Below are 16,245 nucleotides of genomic sequence, written 5' to 3' on the forward strand. Positions count from 1 at the left end.
AAATGATTCCAAGTAAATATAACAGTAACGCTGAAACACTAATCTGTCAGTGAATGAGGCGATTTTACTGTCTCATTATACATCCTCATTTCATTACAATGATTGCTAACCTTTGTGATAAGCTGTTCGGTAACCCACACCCACTTCATGACAGCTTATTATGGCGAATTTCCACGTGCAACAAAAATGACGCCACAGTAAGTGCCATGACAGCCCACATGACAGTGGCACTATGGCTGTCGCTTCTACACTCTTCTGTCAAAATTCAGTGACACTGTTTTCAGTATGAAGTCAGCTAGGATTTTTCTTACTGTCATTGGTGTGGTCATTCAGGTTATGGCATTAGAACTGAAGCAAGAATCCAACAAGAAGAAGAGACAAATGTTGGATTTATTCATGGGGAAAGTGCACTCTGACTGAGCTGTAATATACATGTTTTTGCAAGTTTTACTATTTTTAGCCTTTTCTGTTGTACTTTCAGTTCTCTTTGCATACGTTTTAATGTGGTATTTTTTACACTCTTCTCCACATATCACATCTCTAGACTCGTCAGTCAATCCATGGAATTTCCCTTTGGTATGTATTTTATGATGAAACCTATGTATTGCAAGTCTTGTTGTTACATGTCTCTGGTTCCTACATTCTCTGGTCCGCTTGTCATCCAAAGCAGCTGATGTGTTGTAAAACTCTAAACCTATCTCCTTTTCCTTTCACTCGATGATGTTATGGTCCTGTTGTAGACTGCGAGAATTTTAATCTGATATCTTCTATGACATTCTGTCATGGGCCCAAATGCATGTCAGAATGGCCTTTTCTCCTACCCCTAGTATCTGTTACATGAACATAATCTTGGTTTTTTCCTATTTGTTTCATATCGCCAAACTTAAACCTGTCATGCTTGAATTATTAACAAGTGAGAAAAACTTTTTGAAATGGTGTTTATATAGTAAAGAACTAAGCCTATTATCACAAATACAAAGTTTTATTCAAATCTGCTATTTACTATGCACTTAAGAGCTGCCGTGTCTTCATCTCTTAATCATTTATTTTTGTACAGAAACTCTGAAAGCAATGTGGACGAAGAGGTTCCTTACATTTGGTGCAAATGTACTTAGCTTTCCTTTTGCACAATTGATCATGCCATCTGTTTGCATTTTTTATATCCAAAACTGTCGGCAGATGATTTCTTTGATGAAATCTCACCTCATCTATTGCTTTACAAACTGGTCTCTGTTTCTGGGATATTGGAGTTGAAACAGGTCCTCCTCTCCTTCCTGGTGACTATTCGTGTTTTCCCAGGTTTATGAGGAACCGCGCCACTGAACGCCTTGAAATCCAGAAGACAGATGTCATTTCCTGCCTGCTTACATAGCAACCACAAGTTCACAATAGCCACATCAATAAAATGCAGAAAGACAAACAGGTACCACCTCCTGTTTAGTCGACGATGTGGACATGTTAGACACTGGTCCATAATGTCTACACCTCCCATACAACGATTGTAATGTGACGCTGAATGGTTGAGGTAAACTGATGGTCTTGTTCTCTTTCTTGCTTCAGTACTGAATTTGTGATATAGGCTGTGCACCAACACAGGTACAAGACATATGCACTTATTGTCAAACCATTTTGTAACGGTTATGCACTCTTTAGACATGACAGAGGCACAGTCCCCTAGTGCATCCTTTCTCCTGCCTTTGTCTGAAGGAAACACTGACTGAGCACCTCCAAGTTGGTTTACTCAGCACGTCCCAGTGCCCCAAATGCAATTTTTTTGAGCTCTTGGAGTAGTGGGGTACTTGTAAATAAGTTTTCAAAAAATGCTTTGTGGTTCTTGTCAAACAATGGAAAATCCAGGATGAAATGTAACAATATTATGAGAAGGAATGTTGCTACTCATCATGTAGTGGAGATGCTGAGTCGCAGATAGGCACAACAAAAAAAGTCTCACAATTAAAGTTATGACCATTGGCCTTCGTCAACAATAGACACACATGTGTACACAAACACACACCAACATTCAAGCAAACGCATCTCACACACAACTGCAGTCTCAGGCAACTGAAACCGCACTCAGTTGCCTGGGACTGCAGTCATATGTGTGAGCTGCATTTGCATGAGTGTGTGTGTGCGTATTTGTGTCTGTTGTTAAAGAAAGCCGATAGCCGAAAGCTTTAATTGTGAGAGTCTTTTTGTTGTGCCTATCTGCGATTCAGCGTCTCTGCTTTGTGGTTCTTGTGCTTGATATCAGCACAAAGTCGTAGAACCACATCACTACAAGTTCCAAATTCACTAACTGGCATGCGACTGCTACGGTCACAGGTTCGAATCCTGCCTCGGGCATGGATGTGTGTGATGTCCTTAGGTTAGTTAGGTTTAAGTAGTTCTAAGTTCTAGAGGACTAATGACCACAGCAGTTGAGTCTCATAGTGCTTAGAGCCATTTGAACCACTAACTGGCTGCCTCCCACGAGATTCACCTCAGTATATTTCAAAACGGTAGACATAATAAGAACAACCAGCTCTCACCCACACTTTCAGTCCCCATTTCCTCGGTTTATTAGCAACATACCGTTTGATATTGCTATGACCGTTGAAATGTATGATCTGCTCATCACTACACTGATGCTCCTCAGTTTCTGCAGCATGAAGAAAGTTTTTTTGCAGACACTCCAGAAATGGACAGATTTTGTACAGACTATCTGTGTTTCTTTGAACCACTGCACTGTTATCCACAAAATGAATAAAATGCAGTATGTTATAATACCGATTGATTGGTAAAGAGTTGCCTGTTAAATTCATTCTTAGTCCTTCATCTGGTGACCAATATGATCAGGTACAAGAGTGCTTGATACATGTCATCACTATGTTCACACCTAAAAATGTTTTCAGTTCAGGAACTGTCAGTCCAAGATTTAATTTACCATTCTGAAGAGAATACACATTAGTCTGAAACACTTATTGTCAGTTGTTTTCAGTTCAGGAACTGTCAGTCCAAGATTTAATTTACCATTCTGAAGAGAATACACATTAGTCTGAAACACTTATTGTCAGAAATTATTCCTGTGAAGAAATTAACAGGCCTCTTTCAAGTTACTTTTATTTTTTCCACACCTGTAAATTTTGGTAGCGGTACAAATTTTCTGTCGATCTGCTGCCACTTGTAGTTTGACAGCCCTGATTTTTCATTGGTTGGGAACTTGTAGCATCACACAGAATATCAGTCTCACTGTCATCAGAATCAGAACCATTGTCGTCAGAGCTGGAACTTGTTTCCACAATTACGTTTCTCGATGACTGTGTTTCCCTGACTTCATCATCAGTTTCATCTGCCAGTGAGCACTCTGAATCAGATGGCAACTCTTCGATTACTTCCCGAAATTCGAAATTTCGGTACTAATTATAGGATTTTGTGTACCATAAATCATAAGATCTAGCCTAAACTAAGAAACTATACTAAAAACTGTAAAATAAGACACAAACTAAATATTTCAGTGTGCTGAGGTACTATGTCTCGTTGTAAGACAGCTCATGACCAATGCCATTACTGCATGATGTGCACTGCAATGGACAGATACTTTTTCCTTCGTAGTAATCGTAAAAATATGTTTTGGAGAGGTTTGATTATTTCGAAATGGAGCATTATCTATTTAGATTCATTAAGAATTAGCTTACCCTACGACTTGAACGCCCATACAAGTCTTTCGCTGAAATAGTACAAGATGGTGCATGGTCACACCTCGAAGGAACAATCTTGATCACTTCTGACGTTTGTACGCAAACAGAGACTCTAGTAGTTCTGCTACCATCCTACAGATGACAGCACCATGTTTTGAGTGTCCACTGGACTGGATTGGAGGCTTAAAAACACTGTCACAGTGAAGGTAAAAGTGACCAATAAAAGCCATCCACTATTGTGAACACCATGCACTACAGGGTTAAGTTTCTCCATATGATCTCTATTCCATATGTCCTTACTGTCACCACTGCCACTTTGAATAGTGTCATTGCTGTGATTGTTGATAGACTGGTTATGTTTGGCATGTATGAGATTTCAATGGTTGCTGCTACTCTTTTCTGAACATCATAGGACTACAGGAGTATAATGGTGTTGTCTGTAATGTAATTTTCAGATATTTATATTTCTCCTCTATTTGTAGTGATTCACTGTATAGAGCTATACTGTGTTTGGGTGATATTTTTTCTCCCTTCCTAAATGTCATTCGATCTTTTTTATTTAAATAAATATTTTTTCTATGGAAATCTTTAGCATAATGCATTTGTATGATGAGCATACTGCACTACTGAGCTATAAAGATGCAGTACTAAACTAACTTAAGAAGTAAAACTGAAAACAAAGAAGAAGAACTTCAACAGTCAAAATGACCAGTAGCAGTCCTAGGTAGTTCACTAATGCCAGTCCTCCTAGTGTTAAAGTAGCACTCATAAATTAAGACCCATTCAGGTATCACTTTCTAATAAGGAAAACCAATTTCGATTACTTGTGGCTCGACCTCTGCTAAGGAATTCGATACAAACATTAGATATGTAGTTTTGGCTAAAGTGAAACTAGAAGTGACAACTCAATATTTGACATCTGGTGATTATCTGTCATCCTTTCAATAATTATACCACATTCTCAAACATATGATTTCAAAATTCTTGTGTATTGTGTTGGATACTATTACAATATCCTGAAGACTTAATTAAAAGTTAATATTTTCACTCTACAATACACATTAGATAAATAGAAAGCAATATTAAAGTTATTCCTAGCCGAATTTAGGAGATATGCTTTGTGCAGATGCATTTAAAGGCACTGTAATATGGCTGGTGGTTTCCTTTATTAAATAGGCACAGTCAAACTAAAATTATACTGCCAGTGGATACCTTGTTACTTTCTTTTCTTCAAGTGTAATGGGTAAGTGTTTAAGAACATTGAAGTTACCAGTACTAGAATCTGAACATACTGCCAATATTGCATTAATTTTTACCATTTTTCAGTTAAGTGGGCTGTTCTGAATCTATGAATCGACTTTCACTAATTACGCAATAATACTAGCTTACACACACACAGATCTTATCTATGCAATATGTAATAAAAATATCGAAAACTTTTGTCACATAAGATAACGATTATGTGGAAACAACTGCAATGGCAAAATCTTTAACTACCAGCAACTTTGAATGTAGAAAGTTAATATTATGCTCATGTTAAAAGAAACAATATTTTGTCATGATGCAGGCCACTTGCCACATAGAATAAAAACATTCGTATACTATTGTCAGAGTTGGTTGTGTACTCACCGTACATGATGGAATCATACTCCCCATCATGTTGTTGTTGTGATAGATGAGCACCTACCATGCACCATACAACACTGTGTTTTTGTGTGTACAGTAATTATTTTATCCTACTTTCATGACTGTGTCATTTGTAGTTTAAAAAATTCTGGAATTTTTTTCTAAGTTTGCATGAAAAAAATTAAACTGTAACTTACACTCCTGGAAATTGAAATAAGAACACCGTGAATTCATTGTCCCAGGAAGGGGAAACTTTATTGACACATTCCTGGGGTCAGATACATCACATGATCACACTGACAGAACCACAGGCACATAGACACAGGCAACAGAGCATGCACAATGTCGGCACTAGTACAGTGTATAGCCACCTTTCGCAGCAATGCAGGCTGCTATTCTCCCATGGAGACGATTGTAGAGATGCTGGATGTAGTCCTGTGGAACGGCTTGCCATGCCATTTCCACCTGGCGCCTCAGTTGGACCAGCGTTCGTGCTGGACGTGCAGATCGCGTGAGACGACGCTTCATCCAGTCCCAAACATGCTCAATGGGGGACAGATCCGGAGATCTTACTGGCCAGGGTAGTTGACTTACACCTTCTAGAGCACGTTGGGTGGCACGGGATACATGCGGACGTGCATTGTCGTGTTGGAACAGCAAGTTCCCTTGCCGGTCTAGGAATGGTAGAACGATGGGTTCGATGACGGTTTGGATGTACCATGCACTATTCAGTGTCCCCTCGACGATCACCAGAGGTGTACGGCCAATGTAGGAGATCGCTCCCCACACCATGATGCCGGGTGTTGGCCCTGTGTGCCTCGGTCGTATGCAGTCCTGATTGTGGCGCTCACCTGCACGGCGCCAAACACACATACGACCATCATTGGCACCAAGGCAGAAGCGACTCTCATCGCTGAAGACGACACTTCTCCATTCGTCCCTCCATTCACGCCTGACGCGACACCACTGGAGGCGGGCTGCACGATGTTGGAACGTGAGCGGAAGACGGCCTAACAGTGTGCGGGACCGTAGCCCAGCTTCATGGAGACGGTTGCGAATGGTCCTCGCCGATACCCCAGGAGCAACAGTGTCCCTAATTTGCTGGGAAGTGGCGGTACGGTCCCCTACGGCACTGCGTAGGATCCTACGGTCTTGGCGTGCATCCGTGCGTCGCTGCGGTCCGGTCCCAGGTCGACGGGCATGTGCACCTTCCGCCGACCACTGGCGACAACATCGATGTACTGTGGAGACCTCACGCCCCACGTGTTGAACAATTCGGCGGTACGCCCACCCGGCCTCCCGCATGCCCACTATACGCCCTCGCTCAAAGTCCGTCAACTGCACATACGGTTCACATCCACAATGTCGCGGCATGCTACCAGTGTTAAAGACTGCGATGGAGCTCCGTATGCCACGGCAAACTGGCTGACACTGACGGCGGCGGTGCACAAATGCTGCGCAGCTAGCGCCATTCGACGGCCAACACCGCGGTTCCTGGTGTGTCCGCTGTGCCGTGCGTGTGATCATTGCTTGTACAGCCCTCTCGCAGTGTCCGGAGCAAGTATGGTGGGTCTGACACACCGGTGTCAATGTGTTCTTTTTTCCATTTCCAGGAGTGTATTTTATTAACAAATATACTGTTGCTACATATTTTCAAAAATGAATGTTTTTGGCTGACAGATACACCTGTAACTGTACCTCTCTTCTAAGATTTCAACACACTGTTGTTTTCATTGATCTAGGCATTGCAACTGCTTCTTTTTTTAGCTTTTCGAATATGTAAATCATGACTGAGATATTTTCCCCACATACCACACACAGTTTCATGTAGTGCTTGATATCCTAAACTTGTGCCTCTTTTTTGTGTTTCAATAAACAATGTGTTAAGTTCTGTGTTCATGTGAACTGGGCTTTTGATAAGGGAGAAATTAAAGTGTATGTAAGAACTAATTCTGAAACTTAATGAAAGAGTTGTTGCTAAGTGTATTTCCCAATATATCTTCATAAAACCAAAAAACGACAAGCCGTGTTGATTTACAAGTAAGACATAAGTGGAAGCCAGCCAGCATTGAATCCTGTATCACAGGATATCAGCAGGGTTCATTATGGTGTACCAAGCACCAAGTTTATTTTTAGAAACTCTGAAAATTGGTTTCAGGAGTGGATAGCCATTCTAGCAGACTAATTAAAGCAGCAGCTAATTTAACATTTGTCCTGTGAATAAATGGTGTTTCTAAACACTAGCACACTGAGGTTCTCTTAAAATCGCATCTGTGTTGGGATTAGGTTACCTTTAAATTCTTTGATAAATGTGTCTGTCTGTTCTGTGCTTTTTATTCTGAGTGGTAGTTTGTTTTACCAGATGATCAACATGTTTCGAATATTTACTGACATTTGTGTGCTTCTTACTTCTAACATAGAGAGAAAGGGGGGGAGGAAAAGGACTCTTATATGTACATAACATCAAATATTAACCTCTTTTAAATTAAATGCATAGCTGAATAAAAAATTTTGAAATAGTAGGATGTGAACCAGCTATTTTATACTTTGTAATTCCACATTTTTAACCACTACAACACTCTTGAAATGTTGATGTCATTATTTGATGTATAATTATAACAAACGTACTAAGAATGACGTGTTTTTGATAAATCTTCAATGTTTCATTGGTTTGAAACAGCATACTTTCATAACACATGAGTTATAATGCAGAAACAAGCAAATACAAAAATTCTTTAGCCCCTGTATGACTTTGTGGCAGTGATATTTTTCATGTCTGGTCCAAAGTGATATCAAAAGTGCATGAGAGCTTTTTCATGTGTTTTTTTTTATCTTTGACGTAATACTATAGAGTCTCCTAGTTTTTGTTACTTCTCTGTTGTTTTTTTTAGTTTCTTCTCATTTTGAGTTTTTGCGATTAAATATTTTTTCGTTAACACATTATACCAGACGGCTATGCAATTATATGTTATAGGCAAGTCGCCTACATAATTGGTGACCTCTGATTAAAGAACTTTAAACCTTTCGTTAGCTACGTCGAACATTAACTGCAAAAGCAATGAATGGCGGCGGCAAACGATACGGTTCGATAACGGAAGAAATTCATAGGCTTCAGAATGAGATAGAAACTTTACAGTTGCATATTTCGAAAGATATGAACTTCAAGCATATACCAGACCAAAGGAATGACGTTGGTTCAACAACCATGGCACACACCAGCAAGGCAACATCATCAGAAACTGGGACTACTGCAACACAACCAGAACAAGTAACAGCAATGGAACTACCCGCTGGTTTCAACGCTTCACCTCAACTGTTGCAATTACGAGCACCCCCATTCATGCCTTCTCAGCCACACACATGGTTCGCGGAAATGGAAAATATATTTCTACAACAAAGAATAGTCAGTGACCACGAGAAGTTCACCTTGGTAATAAGTAATTTGGACCATAAGACCTCGGCTTTGATATCTGACACTGTAGTGAACCCTCCTACAGAAGGACATTCTGTAGACTGAAAGAAAAATTAATTTCTCGGTGAGTGAAGTCAGTAGACATCAGAGTCAAACAAGTACTGTACCAAGAGAAATGGGGAGATAGGACCCAATCAGAATACTGGCGTCATTTACGCAGCCTGGTAGATAGTTCGACAGTCTCTGATGGACTGTTACTCCATGTATGGCAACAACAGCTACCAACGCAAGTAAGAACTACACTAGCTATATATGACGAAAGATCAGTTGACAAACTGCTGCTCGCTGCAAACAGAATCTACGCGACGCACGAGCCTACTGCAACAGTCGCAATAACGTTGACAGATGCCACGTACGATAACTACCAGTACCAACAAGACCAAACTGACGATATAACAGTAAACTGTGCCGCGGTCGCAACGCGACAAACAACAAAAAGTTCAAACGAAATTAGAGATTTACAAACTGCAAATAGATGCTATACCAGTGACTGTATTTACAGACCACAAACCCATAACATCGGCTTTTAAAAACACCAGTGATAGGTGCTCACCAAGACAGTTCTGTTATATATTCATAAGTCAGTTCACGACAGTTATACGCCATTTAAGAGGCGCAGAAAATTTAGTGGCTGACTATTTTTCACGTATTTGCGGGATTTCAAAAATTATAGACTATGATAAACTTGCAGTGGAACAGACCAAGGATACAGAGCTACGACAGCTGTTAAGCAACCCGTCTACAGGTCTGAAGTTCGAGCAAATTCTGTTGCCTAACTCCAAGCAGAAGCTGTGGTGCGACTTTTCTCAAGGCAGACCGAGACCATTCATTTCAGAAATATTGCGCAAGACGGCATTCGACAGTGTCCACACACTATCGCACCCAGGAGCGAACGCTACAATCAAGCTGCTGACAGGCCACTATGTGTGGCCTTCTATGAAAAGAGACGCGCGCCTTTGGGTAGGTTCCTATATCCCTTGTCAACAAAGTAAAGTAGGACGACATGTGCAGGCTGATATTGGAGATTTTCAAGGTACCTCTGCTAGATTCGCACGCGTTCACGTGGACCTGGTTGGACCTTTCCCACAGTGGGAGGGCTACAGATATTTGTTTACAGCCATAGATAGGTGCACAAGATGGGCAGAAGCAACTCCAATAGTCGATATTTCAGCCGAAACTACTGCAAAGACGTTTCTGTGTACTTGGGTTCCCCATTTTGGATGCCCTCTTCATGTCACAACTGACCAAGGACATCCGTTCGAATCTACGTTGTTCCTCGAGCTATCCGAAATGTGCGGTTTCCAACGCCACCACACGACTACCTATCACCCTGCCAGGAATGGTATGGTCGAACGATGGCACAGAACACTCAAAGCAGCATTGATGGACGGAAGCATTAGTGTTGCTAGGCCTGCAGACAGCTCACAAACCCGATATTAGTGCATCAGCTGCCGAGATGGTTTATGGTGAGCCGCTACGGATTCCTGCAGATTATTTAGTACCAACCTCACTACCAGGATCAGAGGGCCTCACACACTGGGTGCAGCAGCTAAAATGTCACAGCACAAATAAACGTTGCCCGCCACTTTCTCGCCATGGCAACCGTAAAGTGTACACAAAGACTTATACGATTGCTCTCACGTAGTGTTGCGAATAGACTCAGACAAATCGCCTTTACAACCACCATATACGGGCCCATTTCAGGTACTGAGTAGAAATAAGCATACCGTGGACATAATGTACAATGGTGTTCCGACAAAGGTATCGATTGAAGTGTCAAGCCAGCATGGGTTTTATCGTCTCCAACCTCTGACACCACGCGTGTGCATCAACACATGATGAACGCAGAGCATACCGAAACACCGCTCAGTACATAGTCCGAGACAGTTGAATCACCACCACAAACAACAACATCACCGGCCCCGAGACACCCGACGCACACCAGACCTGGAAGTCGAATAAAATTCAAGTATAAAGACATCCCTGGGTCTCTGCACTTTAAGGGGGGGCTGTCTGGCAGTGATATTTTTCATGTCTGGTGCAAAGTGATATCAAAAGCATGCGAGAGTTTTTTTCTAGTCATGTGTTGTTTTTTATCTTTGCCGTAAGACTGTAGAGTCTCCTAGTTTTTGTTACTTCTCTGTTGTTTTTTTTAGTTTCTTCTCATTGTGAGTTTTTGCGAATAAATATTTTTTCGTTAACACATTATACTGGAGGGCTAATCAATTATTTGTTGTAGCAAGGTCGCCTACAACTTTTTCATTATTTTATTACAGGAAATTCTAATAATACTGACACATTTTCAAGAAATTGTGAATGTGCTGCCGTTTTGGAATAGCATTTATTCATAGGTAAAAGTTAGATAAAACTCATCAAATACAAGCTTCAACTAAGTTGAATCCAATTTGGCTGTTCTCAAGCTCCAGGCAATCATGAAAGTCGACAGACAGCTCCTGCTGTCTTCGATACAGTATGCCATGTCATTTGATGTAAATGACATCACATTTGCTTCAGGTGTTTGTGTGTGTGGGTGTGTGTGTGTGTGTGTGTGTGTGTGTGTATGTATTAGTACATGGCAGTCTGTGGAAATGTCCTAATGCTGTAAATGTGAAGCATTCCAATATATATTGAGGCCAAACTATTGTGAGTAGTGTGTGTGTATTGTAGTGCTTGTCATGAAAATGTATACATGAATTTGTGTAAGAATGGTTACTCATGTTACCTGTGGATGCACAAACAGAAGTGGAAAATCTGATATTACTTTCTACTTGTAAAAGCTTTAGCTAAAATAGTACTTTTGGTTTAAATATGGAATATGAGTTTGATATTTTCACTCACTGACTAGTATGTTTAAAATATGTAGGTAGAAGATAAACAATGCAAAGAAAAGATTGTGGGTCAAGGTTTTGCAACAAAATATGGCCCACCACAAAAGTATAGCACAATATGTTCTGAGCCATTCTCTAGTGCTCAGTTTGATCGAACTTCAACATCATGTGTTAGCATCAGAGCATTGCATTTTTTTTTCCAGTGTTTCTCTCATATGTTCAGAATATAAGTTGCATACAATTTTTCATAAATGTTGCAATGTTTCAATATATGATACCTATTTATTTGACAGAATTTGATGTTAGACATGATTTCCTTCGTTGTTGGTAGTTGGTGTCACAGCAGTCGTCTATGAATTGTATATTTTTTTAGAAATGTTTTTGTTTGAGGTAATTCAGCAACTGAGTGTTGTGACCTGGTCATAAATTATTAATTTAAAAAGTAAGCATATTAATTACTTTTTGTTTGCATATGATTATGTTTCTAATTGTCAAGCTGCAAGAGTTTAGTTTGTTTCGACATCTGCTGCTCCTGAAAGTTATAATAATTTAAGTGTATCAAAAATTTTGAGATACAGTTAAAATTTTCGGATTTTTTGTTTTGTAGTGTTGCCAAAAAGGTTCCACTCACTCTAGATGCACAATGTCATGGAACTTCATTCATATCAAGAGAAAGTTGTAACCTGTGTGTGAATTAAACATGAAAACAGGAAAGAAATCAAGCTTCTTCGGCAACCAAATTGTCATCTCAAGCAATGGAACAGTCATTTGGATCATGCAATAAAGCCCTTACAGAAGAAGAACTACATAGATAAAAAGTATTTGAGTGCTTCACAGCATATCCAGTGTAAATGAAGAGTTGTCACATCTGTTTGCCAAAACAACATTTTCTGATGTTCCAAACAAATGTGGGTCCGTTTTGAGGTCCTTTGCATCAACACAATGCTGTTCTTCAAGGATTACTCAAGGAGGAGATACACATCATTATTCCCAAAGGAGTGGCTATTCCTGAAGAACTGAAAGACACAACTGGTTTGGTTTACAGGTTACAGACGTCTTTACACAACTTAAAACAAGCACCACTAGCATGGAATCATTGTATTTGCTCATTTCTTATGTCTATAAGATTCACTCAGTCAGAAACAGATAAATGTCTTTGCTAGACGATTTTAAAGGAATTTGTCATTTCCATATCCTCCATGTTGATGACACTCTGAGGGCAGGAAATAAGAGAGAGGACATGGGCATAACGGAATTTAAGTTAAAGCAGGAGTTTAGAATAAAGGAACTGGGAGATACACATTCATACTTGGGAATCGAGATTTCAAGGAACAAAGGAAGAATGTATCTGAACCAAACGCCATATTTGAAGAGTTTGCCACACGGATTCAATGTGCAAGAAATAACCCTGTCAAGACACTTATGGAAGTTAAATTGGAAATCAAGGTAGGAAAAGGATTGATAAGCCATGCAGAGAGTTGATTGGATATTTGACGTACACAGTGATTGCAACAAGACTTGAATCATATGCTGTGGTCACGTTTTTGAGCAGATACCAAAAGTATTCATTGGACACACTCTGCAGATGCTTCAAAAGAGTTTTAAGATAAATCAAACAAGCCATCGATACGAAACTACATTATCCAAATCGGTGTTCAAGATGTTCTTCTAGTCTATGCCGATAAAAACTGGAACAAGAAGGAAGATGAAAGATCTACCTCAGGTTATCTGTTACAATTTTTTGGCAAAATAGAAACAGACTCATTTTGCTTTGCCTTCTACAGAGGTGAAATATGTAGCTCTGGCAACAGCTGTTGCTGAGGTACTCTTTCTTAAATACCAGCTCGACTATTTTTGAATTCCACTCCAGTTTCTAGTTCGTATATTCCAGGATAATCAGTCCTTTATATAGGTACCAAGGAAGTTAACCTCCTTGACAGTTACTGAAGAAATCGAAACATCATCAGTTGAGGCACATAGGCATTAAACATAACTTTGTGCGTCAACTTCATGACTGCAAACTCTTCACCACTGAGCATGTACATACAGAGGACCAGATTGCAGACATCTTTACCAAAGGCTTAGCGGCTCCTAGGTTCATCGCTTTGAGAAGTTTGTTGGGTTTGTCTTAATTTTTAGTAATGTTGAACGTTATTTCATTAAATGGAGAAGGGCTCTTGAGATTTCAATTCAATGATTGTATCTGTGATTTACATTAAGTACCTTCAAAGATTTAAAAGCAAGCTTGTTTCCATTTTTCGTTGCTCATTTGTTCCATTTACTTTTTCCATTTAATTAAATCAAATAAAATTTTAATATTTTGTGAGTGTTATTTAAGTGTGAGAAACTGAAAATAGGCGACTAAGCGGCGTCACATTTTTTATGTGGAAATGCAATATGACACCATCTCCCTTTAGCGCCAATTCACACTGTCCATCATGTCACATCACAACACATCATGTCAAGTCAAAACATTCTGAAATGCATTTCAAATAGCGGCATCCACACTGAGCATCCGATTCCGTCATGCCATATCATGGCACCATCCAAGTTTCTTGGGAAGAAAGTTTTAATAGCTGACATCATCCATCCATTGTTGATCTTGTGACACCAAAGCTCATTTCCACCCAATACACAGCTATATGCACATCTCAATATTTCGTTTGGTCATAGTTTTTGTGGTTGATATGTATTTGTTATTTACTACTATAAATTGTTTTGTTTCGCCATTTCGTTTGTTAAAAGTTTTAATTTTAGAATAAACGACGAAAGATTAATTAAAGCAATGAGGCAGCAGTCTGAACTGTATTAAATTAGCTACTAAATTACTTGCCCACTATTAAATTAATAAATTTCATTTTAATATATACCAGTACCGTATTTAATATGTTACAATGAGCTGGATTGCAATATGTCTGCAACTTGAAGTGAAAAAAAAAACACTGTGGGTAAAACCAGATTGATTAGTAAGTGGAACATGTTTGTATGTTGTCAGGTATTTGTAATGTTTCATAAAGAAATGGACTGAAATCTTCAGTCACTGCGACAGTAGCATAGTGCTTTTTTGTGAAGTATACATCAAGTAATGTATTGGAGTTGATTGTGTATACATGCTTATTTATTTTTAAGTACCTCTCTGGATTGTGTGTGAAACGATTTTGAAATTATCAGTGGTCAATATTTATGTGGTTTGACTAGCTAATCCCAGTACAAATAAAATTATTGAACTATTAAAAGCCAAATACAAGATGTAAAAAAACCTGTAAATCTTGAAGGGAAAGCTATTGTGGGAGATATGACTATTGCACAAAAATTTTTACTGACTGGCCACTAAACTGAGCCTTACACAAACCAATTTTTTGCGGGGTGTGAAGGCTGCTCGTAACATTGTGTTGTTGGTAGAAATTCTGGGTGCTACTTGATATAAAAAGAAACAACTGGTGCTTCGAGATCCTAAAATACGTATAAAATACAGATTTTGCTTCAATCGAGTTCCTTGTAGAGTGTGTGTAATTCCACTTCTGTATCACATAATGATAATTTTTGGGCCCACATTCTTTATGTGTTGTTTTGCACTTCTGTCTTCCTTTTCTAATACACAGGGTGTTCCTGCAAGCAGCACATTGCATGTAACAACAGTTGAAAATCATCTTGCATAGATCGGAAGACCCGCAAAAAAAAAAAAAAAAAAAAAAAAAAAAACAGTTGAGGACAGCCACCTGAGTCGAGATTATGTGACTTGAAAGAGCATGTTCTGTAACGTGGCAGTTAGTGTGAATACACCTTGAAGTGATGGTGCCATGACGTGATGATGCCGTGACAGCCATTGTGTGGGTGAAATCTTATGGGACTTAAGAGCCATTGTGAAATGGCCATTAGTCTAACCTCCTTGGTGGCATTACGCTGTACTAACTCCAGAGACATCACTCAGAATCAGAATTGTATCGTATTATGATGTACATATATAAATCATTGCTTCAAGGTACAGGAGCGTCCTCAATACAGATACTGTATCAGAGATACAGGCAATGTGTAAACAAAAAACAAAAACAACCTTGGTCTACAAAGAGCATTACAGATGTGTTTCATTAAGGCCAATTCACACTGGCAATCATGTCATGTCACATCCGTCCCGTCAAAACATTCTGCAATGCATTTCAAATGACGGCATCCACACGGGCTGCCCTGTCACATCATATAACTCACGGCTCCGTCATGGTTTCTATGGCGGAAAGTTTTGACAGCTGAAGTCATACATCCTTTGCTGATCATGTGACCCTCAAGCTCATTTCCTCCTGGTACACTGCTGTGGGCAGATCTCCATATTTCGTTTCATTGTGGTGTTTGTGGTTGGTCTCTGTTGTTTATTGTTCGTTATTTGTATAAAGTGTTTCGTTTCATTATTAATTTTTTTAAACTTTATAATAAATGACGAAAGAATAGCTGAAGTAGTGAGACAGCAGTCGAAATTGTGCGACATGAGCATACTAAATTACTTGACCTCTACTACATTTATAAAGTGGGTTTTTACAGATATTGGTACCGTATTCAATACTTTACAATGAAATCGCTTGCAACATGGCTGCAACTTGAAATGATAAATGTGCTGTGGGTAGAATCATATTGATTAGTAGATGGAATT

This window comes from Schistocerca gregaria, chromosome 2 (assembly GCF_023897955.1).
Source record: "Schistocerca gregaria isolate iqSchGreg1 chromosome 2, iqSchGreg1.2, whole genome shotgun sequence".
NCBI lineage: Eukaryota > Metazoa > Arthropoda > Insecta > Orthoptera > Acrididae > Schistocerca > Schistocerca gregaria.